We start from the raw sequence: 25602 nt of genomic DNA on the forward strand, positions 1-25602 counted from the left end.
GAAGAGGAGGCCATGGCCCAACATGTCGGAATGGGAATGGGGATAGGAACTTAAATGGTTGGCCACAGGGAAACCATTTCACATTGGGTGTCACCAATGCCGAGGAGTCCGCATTGGGTGTACGAACACAACAGATTCACTGGTGAAGTGTTGCCTCACCTAGAAGGACTGCCTGGGGCCCTGAATGGAAGGTGAGGGAGAAGGTGAATGGGCAGGTGTAGCATTTTCTTGCTTGCAGTTATATATGGCAGGACGGAGATTAACGGGGAGGGATGAATGGGCAAGGAACCACATAGGGAGTGATCCCTGTGGAATGTGGGGCATGGGGGGAGGTAAATATGTGGTTGGTGGTAGGATTGCATTAAATATGGCGGAAGTTACTAAGAATGATGTGTTGGATGAGAATGCTCATAGGGTGGCAGGTGAGGACAAGAGGAACTCGAACCCTGTTAAGGCCGAGGAAAGATGGAGTGAGCACGGAGATGGAGGAGTGAGGCCAGCGTCAATGGTGGAGGAAGTGCAAAACCTCTCCTTGAAGAAAGGACACATCTCTGACGTCCTGGAAGGGAAATCTGCATCCTGGGAACAGACATGGTGGAGAGGAAGAAATTGAAAAAGGGAATAGCAGTTTTACGGGAGACAGGGTGGGAAGTGGTATACTGAAGATAGCCATGGGAATCAATAGATCTATAAAAGATGTCGGTAGACAGTTGGTCTCCAAAGACATCAAGAAAGAGGGGAGAGGTGTCAAAAATGGACCAGGGGAACTTAAGGGCAGGGTGGAAGTTGGAGGCAAAGTAGATGAAGGAGTTTGATTTTAACGTTTAAGAGAATTTTGGATAATTATATGGATGGTAGGGGCATGGAGGTTCTATGGTCCCGGTGCAATTTGATGGGAATAGGCACTTTAAATGGCTTTGGCATGGACAAGATGGGCTGAAGGGCTTGTTTCTGTGCTGTACTTCTCTATGACTCTATTAACCATACTTTGCAGTGAATACTTTGCTCATTTACGAAGCTATGGCAGTTTAAGGAATAAAATGTTTTTCTTTTTTTGCAACAGGTATCAGTCTCAAACACAGTGGTAGAATCCTACGGTGTACCAATGACTGAAGACTATTTTGTTCTAATTTTCATCAGTGCCATTCCCTTCTTTGATATTTTAACTCCTTTGCTGGCATGCATCACAGTAGACTCATGAAAGGTACAGTACCAAAGGTATACCCAATAATCAATTTCAACAACATCATTGAAAAATTCAGCTCATACTTAAAATTTGCATTGGAGTGGCTGCAAAATAGCAAGCGGCATATTTTTCTATTCCTATATCAGAGATATTGCAATTAATCATTGCTTCTACTATTGCTGAAGTTGAGGAAAACTAAATCAGGGATTAAATGTTTTTTTAAAGTTTTCTTCAGCTGATTACTTACCATTTTGTGAATTGAGAGAAAGGCTTTGAGAAGTACAGCTCTGCTCGAATTACAAGCTACTGTAACAACTAGAAACCATGCATCAATCATGTAGAAGCCTGTCACGAAAACTTTCATTGAACAGGGCGAAGAATCGAGTAGAAGGGAGGACCAAAAGTGTGGAAGGGACACAACCTTAAATAAAGCAATTGTCAATTCAAAATGGAATATGTAGCAAAATTGGTTGGTCTGAGATCAAATTAGAGTTATGTACAGAAGTGAAATATTGAAATATAACGTATCTCTAACTACTGAGGTGCTTTGCATCTGACTCTAGATGACCCTGAACAATCCAATATACATTGAGTGTATGCTCATGGACTTCTGCTGCCGTTGCCCATCCACTTCAAGTTTCTATGTGTTGTGCTTTCAAAGATGCTCTTCCATTCATCACCGTTGTAACACGTGGTTACTTGTCACCTTTCTCTCAGCTGAACCAGTCCAGCCAGACTTCTCTCATTAACATGGCATTTTTGCTCACAGAACTGCTGCCCACTGGATTTTCTTTTGCTTCTCCACCATTCTTTGTAACTCCAGAGACAGCCATGTGTGAAAATCCCAGGAGATCAGCATTTTCTGAGATACTCAAACAACCCGGTCTGATACCTACAATCACTGCACAATCAAAGTCACTTAGATCACATTTCTTCCCATTCTGATGTTTGGTCTGAACAACAACTGAACCTTTTGACCATGTCCGCATGCTTTTATACATTAAGTTGATGTCACATGATTTGCTGATTAGATATTTGAATTAATGAGCAGGCAGGTGTGCACCTGTACTTGATAAAGTGGGTACTGTGTGTTGAGTGTTATATATTTATCCACCATTATATGTTTTAATACACTATTCAAAAAACACAACAAATTAAACAGAAAACACAAAATGCTGGCAGAACTCAGCAGGCCAGACAGCATCTATGGGAGGAGGTAGTCAATGGCAAAAACAATGGACTAAAAATTAGAAGCTAACTTTGAACAGTGAAGTTTGGAAGCATTTCTATATATAAAGGGTGGAAGACCTTTGGAAAGTCTGCTTCAGTGCCAAATCATGCTGCGTCAATTATGTTTTTAAAGGTAAGATTAGTAGATTGCTGATGAATAAAGATGTTAAGGAAAGTGGAAGACTGGCAAGTTTATGTTGTTAAATTTATAAGTTATGGCAAAGGCCTGGGACAGGGATCATGGTCTAAATGGTCTACCATTGCATTCTCCTATGTATGCAAAATAAAAGCCCTACTCAACCATTGGTTCTTACCTGTACCACTGGAGAAATATCACATGGTTCTTCTCCCATGTTTCCCGATTGCTGGCTCTACAATTTCAAGCAAAGTTGACATTTGCAAAGTTGGGTGTCACTTAAAGTGAGCAAATAGGACGTAGAAACAAAAAAGAAGAAGCAAGATATAATTGCTTTAAAATCCAGGAGAAAAATGCATAATTATTTTGAAAAAGTGTTTAATATAAATTTCATTTTTATCTGTAGATTAATGAATGTTAGCTTAAAATTCATACAAAAACTGCACAAAAACTGGAGAATGTGTCAAACCCAGTGAGGTAGCAGACAAATAATCAATTACCTCATCAGATAATCCCAAACAATGTCCAACTCTGAAGAAAAATATCTCTCCCAGACACTGAAATTCCACTGACCTTACCATCAACTCAGGACGTGACTTCAGAGTGTACTGATACATTGGTGAGAATACAGTGTGTTCTATATGCAAATTTTGTTATGATTCTGCTTTGTGCATAAAAAAATTCTTGTGTCCTTGAATGAATTGGTTGAAGACACAATATGTAAGTTTTGAATCCAGGCTGATTTGCTTTTTTAAATTCCTTTAAACAGATTACAATTATGAAGTTTCTGTTATGACCAATACAAAAAGGATGGGTTACACATGAACCCGAGTGGACCGATATCTTGTGCGGGCAGATTTGCTCAGATTGTTGGGAAGGGTTTGAACTAATTTGGCAGGGGAATAGAAACAAGGGTGGTAGGGCTGAGGATGGGGCAGTTAGTATACAACTAGATGCAGTACGTAGTGAGGAAAGACAGGCAGATGATAGGACAACATTGCAGTCAGTGGGATGAGTTAAAGTGTAACAGTGGGCCAAAATCAAAAAGGGTGATGAATACAGGACTGAAAGTGTTATATTTGAATGCACACAATATACAGATGATCTTGTAGTACAGTTAGAGATTGGCAGGTATGATGTGGGCATTGTTGAGTCATGGCTGAAAGAAAATCATAGTTGAGAACTTAATACCCAAGGATAGGTATTGTATTGAAAGGACAGGCAGGTAGGCAGAGGGGGTAGGGTGGCTCTGTTGGTTAAAAATGAAATCGAGTCCTTAGAAAGAGGTGACATTCAGTAGGATAGGAAGATGTAGAATCTTTGTGGGTGGAATTAAGAAACTAGAAGGGTAAATAGACCCAGATGGGAGTTATATACAGGGCTCCAAACAATAACCAGGATGCAAGCTACAAATTACAATAGGAGAGAGAAAAGGCAAGTCAAAAGGGCAACATTGCGATAGTCATGGAGGATTTCAATATGCAGGTAGATTTGGAAAACCAGGTTGTTGCTAGATCCGAGAGAAGGAATTTGTCGAATGCCTATGAGATGGTTTTTTTTAGAGCAGATTATTCCCACTAGGGGAATGGCAATACGAGATTGGGTGCTACGTAATGACATAGACTTGAACAGGGATCCTAAGGTAAAGGATCCCGCAGGAGGCAGTGATCATAATATGACAGATTTCACCCTGCAGTATGAGAAGGAGAAGCTAAAACTGGATGCAACAGTGTTACAGTGGAGTAACACTGGCATGAGAGGGGAGCTGGCCAAAGCTGAGTAGAAGGGGACACTGGCAGAGGCTGTAGTTTCTGGGTGCAATTCAGAGGTGCAGCGTGGATATATCCCAAAGATGATGAAGTATTCTTAAGGGATGATGAGGCAACCATGGCTGACACAGGAAGTCAAAGGCAACATGAAAGCAAAAGAGAAGGCATATAACAAAAATTAGTGAGAAGGTAGAGGATTGGGAAGCTTTTAAAAACCAACAGAAAGCAACTAAACAAGCCATAAAGAGAAAAAAAGATGAACGATAAGAGTAAGCAAGCCAATAATATAAATAAATGGATACAAAATGTTTTTCACATATGTAAAGAGTAAAAGAGAGATGAGAGTGGATATTGGACTACTAGAAAATGATGCTGGAGGTAATAATGGGTACAAAGAAATGGCAGACAAACTTAATAAATATTTTGTGTCACTATGGAAGACACTAACAGAATGCCATAAATGCAAGAGTGTCAGGGGCAGAAGTGAGTGATATTGCTATTACAAAGGAGAAAGTGGTCGGCAAGCTGAAATGATAAGTCACCTGGACCAGATGGACTACATCCCAGGGTTCTGAAAGAGGTAGCTGAAGAGACTGCAGATGAATTAATAATAATCTTTCAAATATCACTAGATTGAGGGATAGTTCTGGAGGACTAGAAAATTGCAAGTGTCACTTACTCTCTAAGAAGGGAGGGTGGCAGAAGAAAAGATATTACAGGCCAGTTAGCCTGACTTCACTAGTTGAAAGATAATGGAGTCTATCAATAAGGATGAGGTTTCAGGGTACTTGGAGGCACATGATAAAATAGATCAAATTCAGCATAGTTTCCTTAAGAGAAAATCTTGCCTAACAAATCTGTTGGAATTCTTTGAGGAACTAATGAACAGGGTAGGCAAAGGATAGTCAATGGACTTTGTTTATTTGGATTTTCAGAAGGCCTTTGACAAGGTGCCACACATGAGGCTGCTTACCAAGATAAGGACCCATGTTATTACAGGATAAAAACTGGCTGACTGACAGGAGGCAAAGTGTGGGAATAAAGGGATCATTTTCAGATTAGCTGCCTAGTGATGTCCCATAGGTGTCTGCGTTGGACTGCTTCTTTTCAGATTATATGTCACGATTTGGATGAAGGATTTGACGGATTGTGGCCAAGTGTGCAGATGATGCAAAGCTCAGTGGAGCGGCAGGTACTGTTGAGGAAGACTTAAACAGATTGGGAGAATGCATAAAGTACTGTAATGGCAGCCGGAATGAGATGTAGAGAAGTGCATGGTCATACACTTTGGCAAAAGGAATAAAGGCATGGACTATTGTCTAAATGGGTAGAAAATTCAAAAATCAGAGGTACAACGGACAGGAGTCCTTGTGCAGGATTCTCTAAAGGTTAACTTGAGGGTTGTGTCAGTGGTAAGGAAGGCAAATGCAATATAAGCATTAATTTCAAGAAGACTAGAATACAGAAGCAAGGATATAATACTGAGGTATTGGTCAAACTGCACATGGAGTATTATCAGCAGTTTTGGGCTGCTTATGTTAGAAAAGATGTTTGGCATTGAAGAGGGACCAGAGGAGATTCATAAGAATGATCCCAGGAATGAAAGGTTTAAAATATGAGGAACATACGATGGCTCAGGGCCTGTACTTGCTGGAGTTTAGAAGAATGAGGGGGGATCTCATTGAAATTTATCGAATATTGAAAGACCTGGACAGAGTGGATGTGAAGAGGATGTTTCCTATAGTGCAGGAGTCTAGGACCAGAGGACACAGCCTCAAAAAGAGAGACATCCATTTAGAACAGAGATTAGGAAAAAACTCTTTAGCCAGAGAGCGGTGGATCTGTGGAATCCATTGTGACACATGCCTGTGCAGGTCAAGTCATTGGGTATATTCAAGATGGAGGTTGATAGGTTCTTGATTAATCAAGGCACTGAAGATTATGAGGAGAAGGCAGGAGAATTGTGTTGAGAGTGACAATAAATCAGCCATGATGGAATGGTGGAGTAGTCTCAATGGGCTGAATGGCTTAATTCTGCTCCTATATCTTATTAAAGGTAAGGCAGAATCTCTTGCAAAGTTTCCCAGCAGGTCCTCCATGACTAATGGGTTTAGATTCCATATAAATTATTTCAAATCAGGTATGGTATCACAATATACATGACTACCGAAGCACTGGAGTCCAATCTAAGTTGTACAGATTTATTTCAGAAGTTAGGTTCATACATGAAAGAAACTTCACATCAAAATCTGCCTTGATCTCACAATGTTTCAAATGAGAACTAAAACTTGTATTGTGTTAGTCATGACCTGTTCAGTATGGCTTTGTCTATTTGGAATCTATGTTGGAAATAACATAAAATAGAGTCATCGAGATACAAGCTTAGAAACAGCCCATCAGCCCAATTTGCCTAGGCTGACCAAGCATCCACCTGATCCAGTCCCATTTTCTTGTGTTTGACCTATATCCTTCTATATCATTCCTATCTGTGTACTTATCGGCCTCTCAGTACCAAAACAAACAGATGCTTTCCTCTAAGTTGCCTTTTCAAAATTTGGTGCTCAATTCTTTTGCTGTACTGCATGTTGGTTTAGTTCACCCAATCTCTCCTTGTAGAGATAGATAGATAGATAGATACTTTATTCATCCCCATGGGGAAATTCAACTTTTTTTCCAATGTCCCATACACTTGTTGTAGCAAAACTAATAACATACAATACTTAACTCAGTAATAAAATATGATATGCATCTAAATCACTATCTCAAACAGCATTAATAATAGCTTTTAAAAAGTTCTTAAGTCCTGGCGGTTGAATTGTAAAGCCTAATGGCATTGGGGAGTATTGACCTCTTCATCCTGTCTGAGGAGTATTGCATCGATAGTAACCTGTCGCTGAAACTGCTTCTCTGTCTCTGGATGGTGCTATGTAGAGGATGTTCAGAGTTTTCCATAATTGACCGTAGCCTACTCAGCGCCCTTCGCTCAGCTACCGATGTTAAACTCTCCAGTACTTTGCCCACGACAGAGCCCGCCTTCCTTACCAGCTTATTAAGACGTGAGGCGTCCCTCTTCTTAATGCTTCCTCCCCAACACGCCACCACAAAGAAGAGGGCGCTCTCCACAACTGACCTATAGAACATCTTCAGCATCTCACTACAGACATTGAATGACGCCAACCTTCTAAGGAAGTACAGTCGACTCTGTGCCTTCCTGCACAAGGCATCTGTGTTGGCAGTCCAGTCTAGCTTCTCGTCTAACTGTACTCCCAGATACTTGTAGGTCTTAACCTGCTCCACACATTCTCCATTAATGATCACTGGCTCCATATGAGGCCTAGATCTCCTAAAGTCCACCACCATCTCCTTGGTCTTGATGATATTGAGACGCAGGTAGTTTGAGTTGCACCATATCACAAAGTCCTGTATCAGTTTCCTATACTCCTCCTCCTGTCCATTCCTGACACACCCCACTATGGCCGTGTCATCAGCGAACTTCTGCTCATGGCAGGACTCCGAGTTATATTGGAAGTCTGATGTGTACAGGGTGAACAGGACCGGAGAGAGTACGGTTCCCTGCGGCGCTCCTGTGCTGCTGACCACCGTGTCAGACCTACAGTCTCCCAACCGCACATACTGAGGTCTATCTGTCAAGTAGTCCACTATCCAATCCACCATGTGAGAGTCTACTCCCATCTCCGTTAGTTTATGCCTTAAGATCTTGGGCTGGATATCAACCCAGCCAGCCTGGGAGTTAATCCAGTAAAGCTTTGCACTCCTGCTATAGCGGGTATATCTATTATTGAGCAAAGAGGCCAAACTGCGCACACAGTTTCAGATGGTCTCCCACCACAGCCCTATTTAACTGTACTTAGAAACCCTTGCCCAAAACCTCTTGCAAAGGAACAAATGAAAATACAAGCAAGAGCAAGCTGCAATTGCAAACTGCAGTGTAATTAAATCCTGCCTGGACTGCCCCAGGCCTCCATTCCTCTTCTGTGTGAGTCCTCCATAGAATTCAGTTCCTCCATCTTTCAAAAATTTAGCTTCCCTTTTAAGTGCCCTAGCCACCTAATCTCCACAACTCTTCAAGAGAGAGAATTCCAAATTTTTCCCATCTTCCTGAGAAGGAGCATCTTAGCACATCACTATTGTAACCATATCCCTTAGATTCTCTCTTAACAGAGGAACATCTCAACATCTACTTTACTGGATATCTCAGAGGTAAGTTTTTTTTAACGGAGAGTGGTAGGTGGCTGAAATGTACTTCTGGGGTTGGTAAGTTGAAGAAGACACATTAGGGATATCTACGAGACTCCTAGATAGGCACGTGGATGAATGAAAAATGGAGGGATTTGCACTATATAGGAGGGGAGGGTTAGATTGTTTGCAGAATAGGTTGAAAGGTTGGCACAATGTCCTGGGGCAAAGTGCTTGTACTGTGATATGTTCCATGTTTTATGGTATAAGTGTCTATCTGGTTTGCTGCCAGTGAGTAGTTCCACAGGGTTCCGTGTTGAGACTGCTTCTATTTACATTATATGTCAATGATTTGGATGATTGAATTGATGGCTTCAAGTTTGCAGACAATACAAAGATAGGTGGAGGGACAGGTAGTGTTGAGGAAGCAGAGAGGCTGCAGAAGGACTTAAGCAGATTTAGGAGAATAGGCGAAGAAATAGCAGACAGAATATAGCATCAGGAAGTGTATGGTCACACATTTTGGTCGAAGAAATAAAAGCACAGACTATTTTCTAAATGGAAAGAAATCTTAAATATCTGAGGTGCAGAAAGACTTGGGAGTCCCTGTGCAGGATAACAAGTTTAGTTTGCAGGTTGAGTCAGTGGTGTGGAAGGCAAATACAAAGTTAATATTCATTTTGAGATGATTAGAATATAAAAGCAAGGGTGTAATTTTAAGACATTATAAGGAACTGCTGAGGGCTCACTTAGAGTACCGTGAGCAGTTTTGGGCCTCTAAGAAAAGATGTGCTGACATTGGAGAGGGTTCAAAGGAGGTTCATAAAAATTATTCCAGGATTGAAAGGTTTATCAAATGAGGAGTATTTGATGGAACTGGGACTGTGTACACTGGAATTCAGAAGAATGAAGGAGATCTCATTGAAACCTAATGAATGTTGAAAGGCCTCAAGAGATAGATGCGGAGAGGATGTTTCCTGTGGTGAGAGAGTCTAAGACTAGAGGACACAATCTCAGAATAGAGGCCAAGGTATTGGATATATTTAAAGCAGAAGTTGATAGATTCTTCATTCGTCACGGCATGGAAGGAATCAGGGATCAGGCAGGAGAATGGGTCTGAGAGGGAAATGGATCAGCCATGATGAAATGGCAGAGCAGACTCAATGGGCCAAATGGCCTTATTCTTCTCCTATATCTTCTGGTCTTATGGGCTTTTACAAATTGTAATTATATGCACCTCTGTGACTTCCTCTGGATACTTGTAATTTCTGCCCTCTGTATGAAAATGTTGCCCTTCAGGTCTCCTTTAAATCTTCCCCTTTCACAGAAACCTATGCTCTCTAGTTTTAGACTCCTGTGTTTGTGAAAAAGACTGTGACCATTCATACTGTAACTCTTATAACTCAACCTGTCCTGTCCTGGTAAATCCTACTGAATCTTGCCTATACCTTTCCAGCTTAGTGACATTCTTCCTACAGTTGGGTAACCAGAAAGACACATAATGCTCCAAATATGACCTCACCATCATCTTGTACAGATGTAACGTGATACCCCAACTCTTGTATTCAATGCCCTGACCAAACAAAATGCCTTCTCTACCAACCTATATACACGTCTTCACTTTCAGAAAGCTATACACTCATACCCCTGCTTTCCAGGGCCCTGCCATTGACTAGGTGTGTCCTTATTTCACAAAGTGCAACACTTTGCACTTCTCTGAGTTAGATTCCATCTGCTATTCCTTGGCCCGCTTTCCCAGTTGCTCTAAGTCCTGCTTAAACTTAAGCTATCCTTCCTCACTGTCCACTATGCCACCAATTTTGGTACCATCCACAATCTTACCACCATGCTAACTACCACCAGTCTAATTTTGTACTCATTCAGCTAGCTAATACTGAATCCCATGAGATCTAATCTTCCAAACCAGCCCAGCATGCAGAATTCTGTCAAAGGCCTTGCCAGTGTCCACATAGATAATGTCTATTGCCTTGCTGTTATCGATTCTCTTAACCATCTCTTCAATTAACTCAATCAAATTCAAGAATTTGAGACAGCTGGCTGTCTCTAATCAGTCCTTGTCTTTTGAAATACAGAGAGAGCCTATGTTACTATCAATACTTAGATCCAAAGCATACAGTGTTCATGTTAATAGAGAGACTCATTTTTACTGGAGAGAGAAATCCAGAATTCAGACCCAATAACACCAAAGGACAAAGAGTCCGAACAAAACATGTTTGTGGGTGGTGGTGTTCCTATCTACCTATTGTCTTTGGTGGAGGTTGTGGGATTGGATGTGCTTTCAGAATAACCTAAATGAATAACAGCAAAATGAATTTTGAAAATTCATTCAAAAAATGAATTTTTTGAAGTAGTTACGAGGAATGTTGACGAGGGTAAGGCAGTGGATGTAGTCTATATGGACTTCAGCAAGGCCTTTGACAAAGTTCCACATGGAAGGTTAGTTAAGAAGGTTCAGTCGTTAGGTATTAATGCTGGAGTAATAAAATGGATTCAACAGTGGCTAGATGGGAGATGCCAGAGAGTAGTGGTGGATAATTGTTTATCGGGATGGAGGCCGGTGACTAGCGGGGTGCCTCAGGGATCTGTTTTGGGCCCAATGTTGTTTGTAATATACATAAATGATCTGGATGATGGGGTGGTAAATTGGATTAGTAAGTATGCTGATGATACTAAGGTAGGAGGTGTTGTGGATAATGAGGTGGGTTTTCAAAGCTTGCAGGGAGATTTATGCCGGTTAGAAGAATGGGCTGAACGTTGGCAGATGGAGTTTAATGCTGAGAAGTGTGAGGTTCTACATTTTGGCAGGAATAATCCAAATAGAACATACAGGGTAAATGGTAGGGCATTGAGGAATGCAGTGGAACAGAGAGATCTAGGAATAACAGTGCATAGTTCCCTGAAGGTGGAGTCTCATGTAGATAGGGTGGTGAAGAAGGCTTTTGGAACGCTGGCCTTTATAAATCAGAGCATTGAGTACAGAAGTTGGGATGTAATGTTAAAATTGTACAAGGCATTGGTAAGGCCAAATTTGGAATATTGTGTACAGTTCTGGTCACCGAATTATAGGAAAGATATCAATAAATTAGAGAGAGTGCAGAGACGATTTACTAGGATGTTACCTGGGTTTCAGCACTTAAGTTACAGAGAAAGGTTGAACAAGTTAGGTCTCTATTCATTGGAGCGTAGAAGGTTGAGGGGGGATTTGATCGAGGTATTTAAAATGTTGAGAGGGATAGATAGAGTTGACGTGAATAGGCTGTTTCCATTGAGAGTAGGGGAGATTCAAACGAGAGGACATGATTTGAGAGTTAGGGGGCAAAAGTTTAAGGGAAACACGAGGGGGTATTTCTTTACTCAGAGAGTGATAGCTGTGTGGAATGAGCTTCCTGTAGAAGTAGTAGAGGCCAGTTCAGTTGTGTCATTTAAGGTAAAATTGGATAGGTATATGGATAGGAAAGGAGTGGAGGGTTATGGGCTGAGTGCGGGTAGGTGGGACTAGGTGAGATTAAGAGTTCGGCACGGACTAGGAGGGCCGGAATGGCCTGTTTCCGTGCTGTGATTGTTATATGTTATATATAGCAGTGCATTTTATAGATAGAGTGCACTGTTACTACCATGTACTGGTAGTGAAAAAGGGAGTGTGGATGGAGTGTTAATCTAGAGAGCTGCTTGGTCCTATCAGATGTAGAGTTTCTTGAATGCCTTTGAATCTGATCCACCTAAACAGTGGAAAGCATTACATCAAACTCTTCATCTGTGCCTTGTTAATGGTATTAAAGTTATGAGAGCCTGATAATGAATTATTCTTCTGGGGGGGGGGGGGGGAATCCCAGCCTTTGATCTGCTCTCGTAACCACTCTTTTTATATGGCCAGTCTATTTAAGGTTTGTTCAATGGTCAATTTCACTTAAAGATTGTTGATGGTAGAGGTTTCCCTGATTGGTAATGCCCCCAGTGATTGTCAAAGGTATATGATTAAGTACACTTTTGTTGTAGATGGTTATTGACTACTGTTACATAAATGTCATGAGTTACTTATCACCCTTATTAAAATGTAATTCTTTTTTAAAACTGCAGTTGCTGGAATTCTGAAATATAAACAGAAAATGCTGGAAACGCCTGTCGGGTCAGGCACCCTCTGTGGAATGAGAAACAAAGTTATCACTTCAGGACAAAGATTCTTTGTTTGATTAAGTGTCTTTGAACTGTAACATATTTTGTTCTCCTTCGAACATATGCTGTTTGATCTGATGAGTGATTCCAGCATTTTCTGCTTTTTGATTGCATTTCGGAATGCTGTGTCTGTCTTCCAACATTCAGGAACACACTGCTTCATTTTCAAAGGAGTTTCAAATGGAATTGATCTTCTTAAGATGCCATTGCTGACTTTGTGACAGAAGGAAGATTACTGATGAAGAAACTGAAGCTGTTTGGAGTTAGGACTCTGCCTCGTGGAACTCTTATGCACCCTCAGATGAGTGCTGGAATGATAAAGTTCCAACAACCATAACCACTGTCTTGTGGGTGAGCTGTCACTCCAGCCACGGAGTGTTTTCTTCTTGATGCCAACTGACTTCCATGTTACAGATTCTTTTTAGGTATATCTGATGCTGATTTCGGCACGACATGTATGTCCTATTAAGACTATAAGACATACGAGCAGAATTAGGCCATTCAGCCCATCGAGTCTGCTCTGACATTTCATCATGGTTGATCTATTATCCCTCTCAATCCCATTCATTACCCCCTGACGCTCCTACTAATAAAGAATCTATCAACCTCTGCTTTAAGTATACCCAATGACCGTTACCTGTGGCAATGAACTCCACAAGTTCACCACCCTCTGGCTTAAAAAATCCCTACTCATCTCTGTTCTAAAAGAATGTTCTCTCTATTCTGAGGCTGTATCCTCTGATCCTAAAGTCCCTGAGTGTAGGAAATATCCTACCTACATCCAGTTTATCTAGGCCTTTCAATGTCCAACAGGTTTCAATGAGATTCCCCCTCATTCTGCTAACCTCCAATGAGTACAAGCCAAGAGCCATCAAACTCTCCTTATATGTTAACCCTTTCATTCCCAGGATCATTCTCATGAACCTCTTCTGGACCCTCTCCAATGCATATATCCTTTCTCAGATAAGGGACCAAAAACTGCTCACAGTACTCCAATTAAACCATGGTTGATATCCTGGCTTGATTTTAATGGTAAAATGAGAATATGCTTGGTCATGATACTACAAATTGCTGCATTTCTGTTCCTGCAAATGGGCCAGTGATTTATTGTAACACCGTTTTGACCTGCCATGTGTGTTTTCAGTTTTTTTTCCATTTAACACAATGGTTGTGATACACAACATGATGAAAGATGGTGTTATGTAAAGGGAGGATTTTGCTTCCAAATGGTCATTCCCACCATGGACAGCCACTACCAATAGGCAGGTGTTGACAAGGTTCACTAACTGTTGTCCACTCAGCCTACGTGTATCAAGATTTAGCCAACTTGTGATGGACGCTGTTGCTTATCACCACACTGCATTCTAAGCTCTTGCTATACTTTATGATTCTTCCAAGAGGGGTGAACATCAGGAGGTCTGATTCAGCTATGAGACAGGATGGTATGTGGTAACCAGACAGGTGTACTGATCTGTTGTTATGTGACTTCATGGGGTCTGGTCAGTTGAGGATACACAGGACTGTTCTCTCCAGTCAGTATACCATCATATCAACTTAAGGAACACAATCCCAAATACCAGGATAAAAATTTACCAAGAAAATTAATGAGGTGAGAGAATAATAAGTCTCATGGGCTTATGATATATCCCTGAGGAAGTGGCTGCTTGGATAATGGATGCATTGTTTAAGATTGCCAAAATTGCCCAAATTCAAGAGAAATCCCAGCAGAATTGGAAAACTGCAAGTGTAAAACCACTATTCAAGAACGAATGAGAGAACGCAGAGAAATGTTAGCCAATTAGCCTAACACCAGCCATTGGGAAAACACTAGTATCCATTAGTAAGGATGTGAAAGAAAATTAGAAACTCATTTGAGTTAAAATTATGTTTGAGAAATTTGCTAGAATTATTTCAGGATGTAACAACTAGATTGGGTAAAGATCATGTAAAGGCTATGGCACAAGATAAAAAGCCACAGGTTTGGGGATAATAAATTACCCAGATAAGGGTGCAGATTCAGAATAAATGGACCATTTTCAAATTGCCAACCAATAACTAGTGGGGTGCCACTGTAATTAGCGAAGGGGCCATAACTGGCTACAATCTGTATTACTGACTTGGATGAACCAGTTGGGTATATGGTAGCAAATTTGCTGAAAATATAAAGTGAGGTATGTTAGCAGCTTGTGAAAAGGACACAGACAGCAAAGAGATACAGGTAGGTTAAGTGTGTGGACAAGATTCAAGATAGTTTATTATGATTCCTCATACGCAAGTGTAAAGAAGAATGAAGTATAATGTGGGAAAATGTGAGGTTATTCTCTTTGGAAGGAACAGTACAATAGCAATTTATTATTTAAAAAGAGTGAGACAACAAAATGTTTCAGTATGAAGGGTCTGGGGTTTCTAGTGCATGAAAATACAAAGGGATGGCAGACAGGTTTAGCAAGTAATTTGGAAGACTGATAGAATTTTGACCTCTATTGCAGAAAGATATGGAGAATAAAAGCATGGAAGTTTTGATGTAATTTTACATGGTACTGGTGGAGATGCTAGCACTCTGCATATAGTTTTGGCCTCTATATTTCATGAAGCATACACTCACATTGGAGTTAGTGCAAAAATAATCAGTAGGTTGATTTTTGGGATGTATTGACTGACATAATCAGAACCTACACTTATTAGAGTATAGACGAATAAGACGTGATCTTATTGAAATATTTAAGAGTCTGAGGAGGGATTGAGAGAGTGGATGCCGAGAGATTGTAGGAGTACTCAAAACTAGGGAACAAAGTTTCAGAACAAAGATGTGTATTTGAGGAGTAACATCTGTTCTCAGGTCATACATCTCTGGAATTATGTACACCTGTGGGGGTTTAGTTGATGAATACAGTATCTTCATTACTGCAGAGTACATGGGAGTTGGGGTACAGGGAGAATAGAGGGAAGTGGGATTGAAGCCAATTCTGTGTCACCAATGCTCTTATGAGATGGTACAGCAGACTCAAGAAACTGACTGGCCTACTTCTGTTCCTGTTTCAAACCTTCTTATGTTCATCACCTTTGGTGGGTCTGCTTTGCCAGTGAGTCAGAATAAATCCATGGATTAAGGATGAGGAATCTGCACCAATGTCTGTAAGGTATGTTTCTGTAACAACAACTGTATTAAACTGTTTCTTAACAACTCTGTGGAACACAGTTCTCCTAATTTAGAGATGAATCCCAAAATGGAAGTGAGAAAGAGTCTGCAAGGATGACTAGATGAGGAATAACCATCCTTTTCTATGTTCAGTGCCTGGATATTTTTTTTTCTAATTCTATTGTTATTAAAATTCAATTTATTGTTTTCACACAAGGATTGATAGTTTAATATTTCTGCCCATTCAGACAAGAGTCAACTGTATTATGCTGTGTGTCCAAACTCCTACTTCAACTAGACCAGGAAGCATTCATAACAGCCCAGTCATCTCACAGTCACTATTACTGACACTACTTTTTAAAAAATCTAAATCCATAATATGCAATAAGTTCAATTTAAATTAGTTAATAACTTAAGTTAGTAAATTTACTGATGACACAAAGGTTGGAGGTGTTGTGGATAGTGTGGAGGGCTGTCAGAGGTTACAACAGGACATTGATAGGATGCAAAACTGGCCTGAGAAGTGGCAGATGGAGTTTAACCCAGATAAGTGTGAGGTGGTTCATTTTGATAGGTCAAATATGATGGCAGAATATAGTATTAATGGTAAGACTCTTAGCAGTGTGGAGGATCAGAGTGATCTTGTGGTCCAAGTCCATAGTCACCTCACTATGGGAAGGACATGGAAACCATAGAAAAGGTGCAGAGGAGATACAAGAATGTTGCCTGGATTGGGGAGAATGCCTTATGAGAATAGGTTGAGTGAACTCAGCCTTTTCTCCTTGGAGTGACGGAGGATGAGAGGTGACCTGATAGAGGTGTATAAGATAATGAAAGGCAATGACTGTGTGGATAGTCAGAGGGTTTTCCCCAGGGCTGAAATGGCTAGCACGAGAGGGCATAATTTTAAGGTGCTTGGAAGTAGGTACAGAGGAGATGTCAGGGGTAGGTTTTTTACGCAGAGAGTGGTGAGTGTGTGGAATGGGCTGCCGGTGACGGTGGTAGAGGCGGAAACAATAGGGTCTTCTAAGAGACTCCTGGATGGCTACATGGAGCTTAGAAAAATAGAGGGCTATGGGTAAAGCCTAGGTAGTTCTAAGGTAGGGACATGTTTGGCTCAGCTTTGTGGGCCAAAGGGCCTGTATTGTGCTTTATGTTTTTAATGTTTCTATGTTTCTAAATTCCAAAATGAATATGGAATTTTAACTGACATTTTGGGATTGTGTATCTGGGCCTCTGTTTCACAATGAATTATCATTAGAAACATGGTGTTCAAGATTGGTGCAGTGTTAGAAAATTGAGAAGATGATAAATGCTGAAGAGGTTTAGGAAAACAAGTTCCACTGTGCAGGAATTAAATGAGAGAACCTGTATGTAAGGGTCATGTGACGTGTAAATTAAATCTACTACTCCATAGCAAGAGTTAGTGCAAAATTCAATCCTAACATGTAGTAATGGTACCTTTTGCTTAATTAAAGAGGGAAACGAAAGCATTTTACAATCCCCTTCATAATCGACTGTTTGACAGTTAATATTGTGTGGAATTAATGTTTTCAGCAAAACGTATAATATGGTTTCTCCTTCATGTGGAGATTTCACTTCACTATCTGTACAGTGCTTACGCGACCTGTGATAAAGATTATTTATCAATTGTATATTGCTGTATAAGGTCTGAATGTTTAGAACCTTAAGGTATAAAATATCACGTGAGCAGACCTGCAAGGTCACCGGATTATTTTTAGAAACTGATTGCGAGAAATTCACCATTTTTGTATGTTATTATCGCTGCTGTCCGCCCCACGCCCTTCCCCTCCCAAAAAAAATCCTATCTACTTTGGAGAAAAGCCTTTTTTTTTAGTGTAACAACAAACTAATTGTTCTGGTTTGCCCAGTGCCTGCCGCGTTTTTGGATTATTGCAATGAATTATTTTTATTAAAATGCATTGATAACACATAGTCTAGCTTTGCCCTCGCGCCATGGAGCAGTTATTTCACGATAAGCTTTCTTTATTTCTTCACAAGAAACCGCGGGGTGACTACAGTTCAGCGGCTCCTGCTACAGTGTAGGCTATTCCATTCACGCCGCTAAAGTCATTGTGGTTTATTCTTAGACTGGGGCTATTGATAAAATTCTAGCGCGCGGGATATATGGAACTCCATTTCTCCAATGTATGTATGCGCAAATCATTAATGGACCGCTGCACGGGGTTTCTGTGAATGAGTCGGATCTGCTGCCAGATAAACACGTGAGGCACGTGTTATTGCATTTTTTTCCCAATCCTTGTAATTATCCTTTATATTTTATATTATAGATTATTATGTTCCCTTAAAAAATACCTCGCCCCAATATAACCCCGAGTTGTTGACCCCCCCACCTCATTCATGTTTTTTTTTGTCCTTTTTCGACTATTCATTCATATTCTTCGTGCACTGGTATATCCTAAAGAGTGAGAGATGCCAGTGATGTATAATACTGCTGTTTGCAATCACAGTGTACAGGCACTATTTTTAGACAAGGAGTGAAAACGTTTTTTTTTCGGATGAAAATAAATCAATGTATCTGTTCCTGGCAGGTTGCTTGGACACTGGATAGGGCGAGAGATTCCAGTGCTTTATGGCCGATGCCAGTTGAAGGTCCGTGCAGTCTTTCTTTTCAGCTGAATTAATTTGATTCTATTTTTGAAACTCACAGTGTTTCTAAGGGAGACCTAATGACGCAATGACGTCAATGCAGGTCAATAACACACTGGAGGAACTGAGCTCGCCCGTCAGGGCAGGGCCATTTTCAAATACCAAACTCCCGACAAATCTGAAGCATCAGCCTCGGTATAACTGGGTATCGATTGTGTTTGTGACCCACAAAATAGAAAGTATAGTTAGCCGAGGATAGAAAAGAAATGCGTGAGAGCAGATAGACGGGGGAAAATGAAATGCCGCTTTGCAGTTGCGCGAATTTTTGAACAGTGCGTACGAGATAGCAATATCTTTATTATTTGCTGGGTGCTTGCTATTCTGCCATCCTCGAATCTGGTAGCGGGCACCGACTGGTTTGCCACTTTTAACTAAAAAAAATGCAGACTTTTTTTTGCTGTACGTTTAAACAATTTCATTGTGTGCATTTCAAAGGTTGCAGAGAACTCGCATCGTCTGGATGGGACGCGTTTGCAGAAATCCTGTGAAAGGTAGGCGTCCAAAACATCGTGTATGAGTGCATAGGTTTTCTATTTTCAAAAAGCGTGCACCGAGGGGCGACGTTTAATGATAATGTGCTTCGTGCGTGCATTTCATTGTTTTGGTATTTACAAAACAGGGTAATTTGGTATGAAGCGACACTTAATCTCATTCACAGATACATGGTGTACTTTGTCAATATAGCTGCGTCGTGTACTTATTAAAATTTTGCAGGTATGTATTAGTTCACGATGCTCTTTGCAAAATATTCATTTGATAACAGGACGAGACGTGACCCGACCCGGGGAACTGAGAGGGCTTGAAACAACAACCGGATTATGATCCTTCAATCGGTCTACTGTTGGAGTCTATTGTTACTCTCCAGCCACAGGTACTATTTGACTCAGTATTTTGTTTTTCTGGTCCTTTGCAGCTTAAATGAAAAGTGTGCTGACTGATCTCAACATAAGCAGCGAAGCCCACACTGCTAGGAACTCACTGAAGGGTGTGATTTCTTGACACCTCCTGGTGTGTTTAGAAGATGCCACACAGAGTGGAGACGCCACTTTTCGAAATAGAGTTCGAATGTTTCAGGATATTTACATGCTGATAATTCTTGTAAAGCACGTACATAAGTTACGATACAAACATTTATTCAAATATCGCAGTAACTATCAGGTATTAAGATGATCAGAAGTAAGAACTACGGACTTTTTCATTACAGCTAGAATTAGAATGGTTACAGCACAGTAGTAGGTCATTCAGCTTTTCAAATACATACAAATGCATTGAGAAACCAGCCCAGCCAATTGAACTTCATTCACTCCCCCACCCCCACATCACTGGAGATTCTCTGCTTTCAGATACTTATCCAGGTCTTTTTTGGACACTACAATTGAATTCCTCCATAACTGCCCTTGGAAGTGCCTTCTCTATCCAAATAACACTGTGCATCAAAAGAATTATCCTCCTGTCACTTCTATTTCTTTGCCCATCAACTTCACTATTTACCCACTATTCTTTATTATGCTGCCTTTGAAAATGGCTTCCCCCTATCCACGCTATCTATATCCCTGAAATATTTCTGACCACATCTGCTCCAATTAGAACATCCTCGCCTTTTTTTAGCACACATATTTAATGTGAACTCTAGCTTAACTGTGATTGTGCAATGGGTCCTTTTATAAAAGGTAACTGTGTAATATAGAACATTTTGTTCTACCAATTAATATGCATCCAATCAAGCTCATTGTGTTGTACTCCAACGTTGGAATCAATGTGGCTTTCAATCTCTCAGTTCCATTTTTATGGGTTTGATTGACTCCCTTCTATTGTTTCCTGTTAAGCCAGCTTAAGATGACATAATTGCCCATGGGTCCTTGTGTCACCATTGAAGTTTAATTTGATTGAGAAGCATTGACACAGAACATAAGAAATCAAGAACACTTGAAAGTGTGAGCAGACATAGGCTCAAGCCTGTTGTGCACTTCAGTATGATCCTGGCTGATGTATGCTGGCCTCAACTTCTTTTCTATGCCAGTTCCTTATGCCCCTCAACTCTCAAAATGCTTGTAAGTCATAAGGAAATATTAGATCAGTAAATGATGCTTCATGCTGAATAGCACTTAGAGTGTGTTATAGGTAGTCTACACTCTCCCCAACAATTTCTCTATAATGTTTGAAATCATGCTCTATGTTCATAATATGTGTCTGTTCTTTTTTCAGTCTAGAGATAGATCTACACAAGAAGACCTGGACAGAGTTGCTTTACAATGTAAGGATGCCTATGACTTAAGGATTTAGGAAATCCATACTAACTAAAGAAAAATAGCCATGATATTATTTAGATTTTAAAAGGATGTTGCTTTCATCAAAAGGGCAATTAAACTTACTGGAGATAGTAAGGTAAACTAACAGCCACATTGCCGTCTTCTAGCAGACTACGACCATTGTTTACTCCACTGTGCACTGAAACAAAAAAAATCAGATACCATGCAAATAATAATAAGGTGCATTTATATTGCACCTTTAATATTGCCAACATTTCTAAATCTTTCAATAAGAGTAATATCAACAAAATTTCTGTCAAGTTGGAAGAGGAGTTATCAAAACAGATGACCAAAAGTTTTGTCAGAGAAACAGGTTTTAAAAAGCTCATTAAAAGAGTTAAATGATGGGATATATTAGGGAAAAAATTCCAAGCACAGTGCATTAACAGTGAAGTACACCACTAAAAATGTACTTTTAAAAAGACATAGATAAGGTGTCAGAATTGCTAGAGCAGAATGATCTTGTTTCTTAAGGACGGATATTACTGTGATGTAAATTTGGTTATGGAGGGATTTAAATACAAAGATGAGGATTGTACAACAGATGCATTATTGTGCTGGGAACCTGCGTAGGACAGCAAACAGAATGGTGATAGGTGAAGCCGTGACTTTTAAGATGAACAAAAGCTTAAGAAGGGTTGGAAGAAGGCCACCCAGAAGATTTTTAGGATTATTAGTTCAAGGCCTAACAAAAGCATTGATGCACATCTTATTTGAGTAAAAGCTGAAGCAAGATGGACATTAAATAAGAAATGGTGGAAATCCACAGTAATGCATACAGGAATGCTGGAAGAACTCTGCTGGTCAGGTCTCAGCCTGAAGCGTTGATTTATTCCTTTCCATACATGCTGCCTGACCTGTTGAGTCCCCCGGCATTTTATATGTGTAACGTAAGATGGACAGTGCTACCCAGTGGAAGTTGGAAGACTTAGTGAGTGCGGAAGCTCATCTCAGAATCAAAAGAAGAATTAATATTGAGACAGGTCTTGCATTATAAACAAATCTCTTGTAATAATCTGATTTTAATAACATTATGAAGAATCTTTTTTAAATACCAAGATGAATTTCACAGGAGAAAAAACAATGAAAAATAATACAAGATGATTAGTACCTTTTACGAAGTACGGGAGAGTAGACACTTGAGCAACATTACCAGTGGAGGTGAAGTTGCTATGACTGAATCATAGAATTAAAATTAGGGTTATTATCACTGATGTATGTCATGAAATTTTTTCATTTGTGGCAGCAGTAGAATGCAATACATAATATATACTATAAATTACCATAATGTAGAAACAGAAGTTGTGCAAAATGAGAGCAAAAAAGGTGAGGTGAGGTAATGTTCATGGGTTCATTGTCCATTCAGAAATCTGAAGGCATAGGGGAAGAAGCTGGTCGTAAAATATTGAGTGTATGATTTCAGGCTCCTGTACCTCCTCTCTGATGGTGGTAATGAGACTTTGGCATGTCCTAGGATCTTTAATGATGAATGACACTTTTTTGAGGCATCGCCTTTTGAAGATGCCCTCAATGGTGGGAAAGAGTTGAAGAAATTTTACAATATAGACAGTTGCCAATGTGTTTTTGTCCCTTGAAAAAAATACTCCTCATCCTAACCACAACTCTTAGCACTATTTTCATAGTCTTGCAGATCTTAATTCTTAAAGTACATGTCTAAATGCTGTTTAAATGAGAGCCACGTCCTCTGCATCTACTACACTTTCAGAAAGTGACTTTCAAACACTTAGTGTCTTCTTGGTGCAAAAAATCTCTCATTTATTCCTTGATTCTTCTGCCAGTTATCTATCTTGTTAAGAAATTACATGTAAATAGAAGCATGTAGTTAAAAAAAGGAAATCAGAATAATATTGTAAAAATCAAGAGTTAGGCCTCACATTGTGTCCAATCCTAGAGAATATATTCTAAGAAAAGTCAAATACTTCAGAAGAGATTAACTGTAAATTTGCCAAAAATGAGAAACTGTTTATTTGGAGAGAGAGGGGTGAAGGGATTGATTTCATTTGAAAACAAGCCCACCTTCCTTTGAGAGAAAGCTGGCGAGATATTTTATAAACGAGAAAATCTGCAGATGTTAGAAATCCAAGCAACATACACAAAATGCTGGAGGAACTCAGCAGGCCAGGTTGCATCTATGGAAAAGAGTACCCTGGAATTTTCATCCCGAGACGTCAACTGTACTCTTCCTTAGAAGCTGCCTGGCCTGCTAAGTTCTTCCAGCATTTTGTGAGATATTTTATAATTGTGCTCTATATGACATGGAGTCTTGATAGAATAAATGAGAAGGACTTGGCTTTAGTGTTAAGGGTGGGGCGTGCAGTACGAGAGGTTTTAGATCATTGGCAAATGTGGCAGAAGGGAGATGAGAGATCTCAATCCTTATTAATGTTCTGAAATACAGTAAATGGAAGGGTTAAGACAAAGGTTCAGTCGTAATGTTCAAAGAAGGACTGGATACATATTTGGGGGGGGGGGTTGAATGGCTGGGTAAGGGGAAAGAGCAAAGATGGAAATATTTGGTTTATTACAGTTAGTACATCTTGCCAGTACCATATGGCACAAGCAAGATGTATTAAATATCATTGGTGCTTCTTGATATGATGGTCAGACTCATTTCTATCCTGTGTTGGTTGCAAAAGGCTCTTCAGAACTATATGTATGATGATCCTTAATAGCTTGACAATTTGAGACCTGTGCTGTTCTTGTGTCCTGGCGAATTTCCTACAGAAGTTCATAACTTCAGCACCACGATCAGCTACCAGGGTTGTATGAAGCATTTTCGGAGTACCATGCATCGTCGACCTACCAAATTTTACTTTTAGCATTTTCAATATGTCCGTAAACTACCTAAAATAGTTAATCTACGATATTTGGAAATTTGCAAAGATCTAATATTTCGTAGTGGATCACGTTGTCATGTCACTCGCAATAAAATAACATTGGTGAGTACTCATAACTATTTCTGAGTTTGCAGCCCTTTATTGGTGTCAGGATTTTAATAAGTGTATCATAATAGTTAAGATGGCCATCATATAATAGGCAAAAATATTCCAGAAGACATTAGAGACTTTTATCCTAAAGTAAAATTCTGTGAGTGTGGTGGGCTTCTGACTTCCTGTGCCGCAATGTGCAGTAATCTATTCTTTACATAAGTATTAAATCGCCTCCACTCGTGCCTATGTACTGTATTCTGTGCACTGCAATGATAGAAATTGTAATGCAGAATCGAAGAGGAAAATACACATTCCGGGAAAATGAAATGTTTATAGGTGAATATCAGTAAAGTAGCGACTGTCAGTCTCAGGGAAAGCACATTGGATTTGCCACACATTATAAAAGGAAGCCTGCTGTACATGTTTTCTGCACCTGTGTTCTGAAGGCTTTCTGAAGTATGCACACTCGCAACATAATAAATCTTAATGCACACGCTTCTGGTTATTATTGCTTTTGTTTTCTAAGGACAATTTAACTGCCTTTATTATTCACACAGCATTGTCTGAATGGTTGCCTTTGCGAGGAACTTTATTTAGTGTTTCTAAATATGATTTTGCAGTTTCTTCGGCACTAATGTGAATGTAGGTGATCATTTACTCATTAAAGGTATTTTGTGTTCTTGCCATTTTCCTTTAGTGTGCATCTGAAATATTTGGGGGGGGGGGGGAATGAAACATCAGAAATACATTACCTGGGTTTTTTCTAAATTCACATGTCGGGGCCATGTAGTATATGTCTGTTCTGTACAGCGTGTCGTGTTTAGAACAAGGACTGAACGTTAGTCTTAGCATTTGATCAAGTTCATCTGGACCGTTTGACGTCTATATATCATTCAAGTACACTGAAGGTGGACTCAATAATGTGCTTATTATCATTATTATAGAGATGGTAAATATATTTGTTGGCCTGCCTATTATCATATTGGAGGGAATGTGTTCAATTTTAGAAAACAATTATGTTTTATATCCATGGCTTGCAATTGCTTCTTCGGTTACGATAGAGGAAAGGGCTTGAAGATAACATTACGCGATAAAGCTTTTCTTTCTTCCCTTTAAAAAACATACCAGAATGAATCTGAACCCATAAACTCCCCATTACAGAATGTGGCTGCCGTGAATAAGAACACTAGTTTGTCAGATTTATGTCGCCTTTCTCATAGTGAAGACGAGTGCACTGCTCTGTTTATTTCACTAGCTACGTCGAGTGGACATTCTAGAGGGGTTATTTTAATTACAATGCAATTTTAATTCAGGGTCTTCTCCATGGAAAGCTCTGTAAGCTGATTCCGTGGGAGACCAAACGGAGTGCGTGGGCACAGAAAATAGGAAGACAGAACCAGAGCTTCTGTTATTTGCGTCACTGCAGGAGACGGGGCTGTTTGCCTGACAAATAGAGAGAATTAATCCTCACTTTATCAATCTCTTATCTCCAATTCGATAGCCAAATACAGGAGGAAAGGTGCTACTGCTAGAATGTTTCAGAGACAGGTGGCCCTTTCCGAGAAAAGATTGGCAAGTTAAACCATTCCCTCTGGTGACACAAATCAAAGCGCACCCATGTTTACATCCATGCGAAGCTGCTGTGACCATTTTGTCTTACTGAGCCTAACGCAAATGCTTCAACACTGGGAATCTATGTTCTCCAAAAGAACCGTCTTTTCTGATCATCTCGACCCTCTGAAGAGACTATGAACGTGACGTCAATGGAAGAAGACTGACGCGGCCAAAAGAGGGGAAAAA

General features: G+C 40.0%; 1 long non-coding RNA gene across 2 annotated transcripts in view; it reads right to left on the minus strand.

The window, feature by feature from the left end:
• LOC140729651 (uncharacterized) overlaps nt 1–25602 on the minus strand; it is a 63686-nt gene that overhangs the window by 35417 nt on the left and 2667 nt on the right. The window lies entirely within an intron of this gene.

This window comes from Hemitrygon akajei, chromosome 6 (assembly GCF_048418815.1).
Source record: "Hemitrygon akajei chromosome 6, sHemAka1.3, whole genome shotgun sequence".
NCBI classification, from domain to species: domain Eukaryota; kingdom Metazoa; phylum Chordata; class Chondrichthyes; order Myliobatiformes; family Dasyatidae; genus Hemitrygon; species Hemitrygon akajei.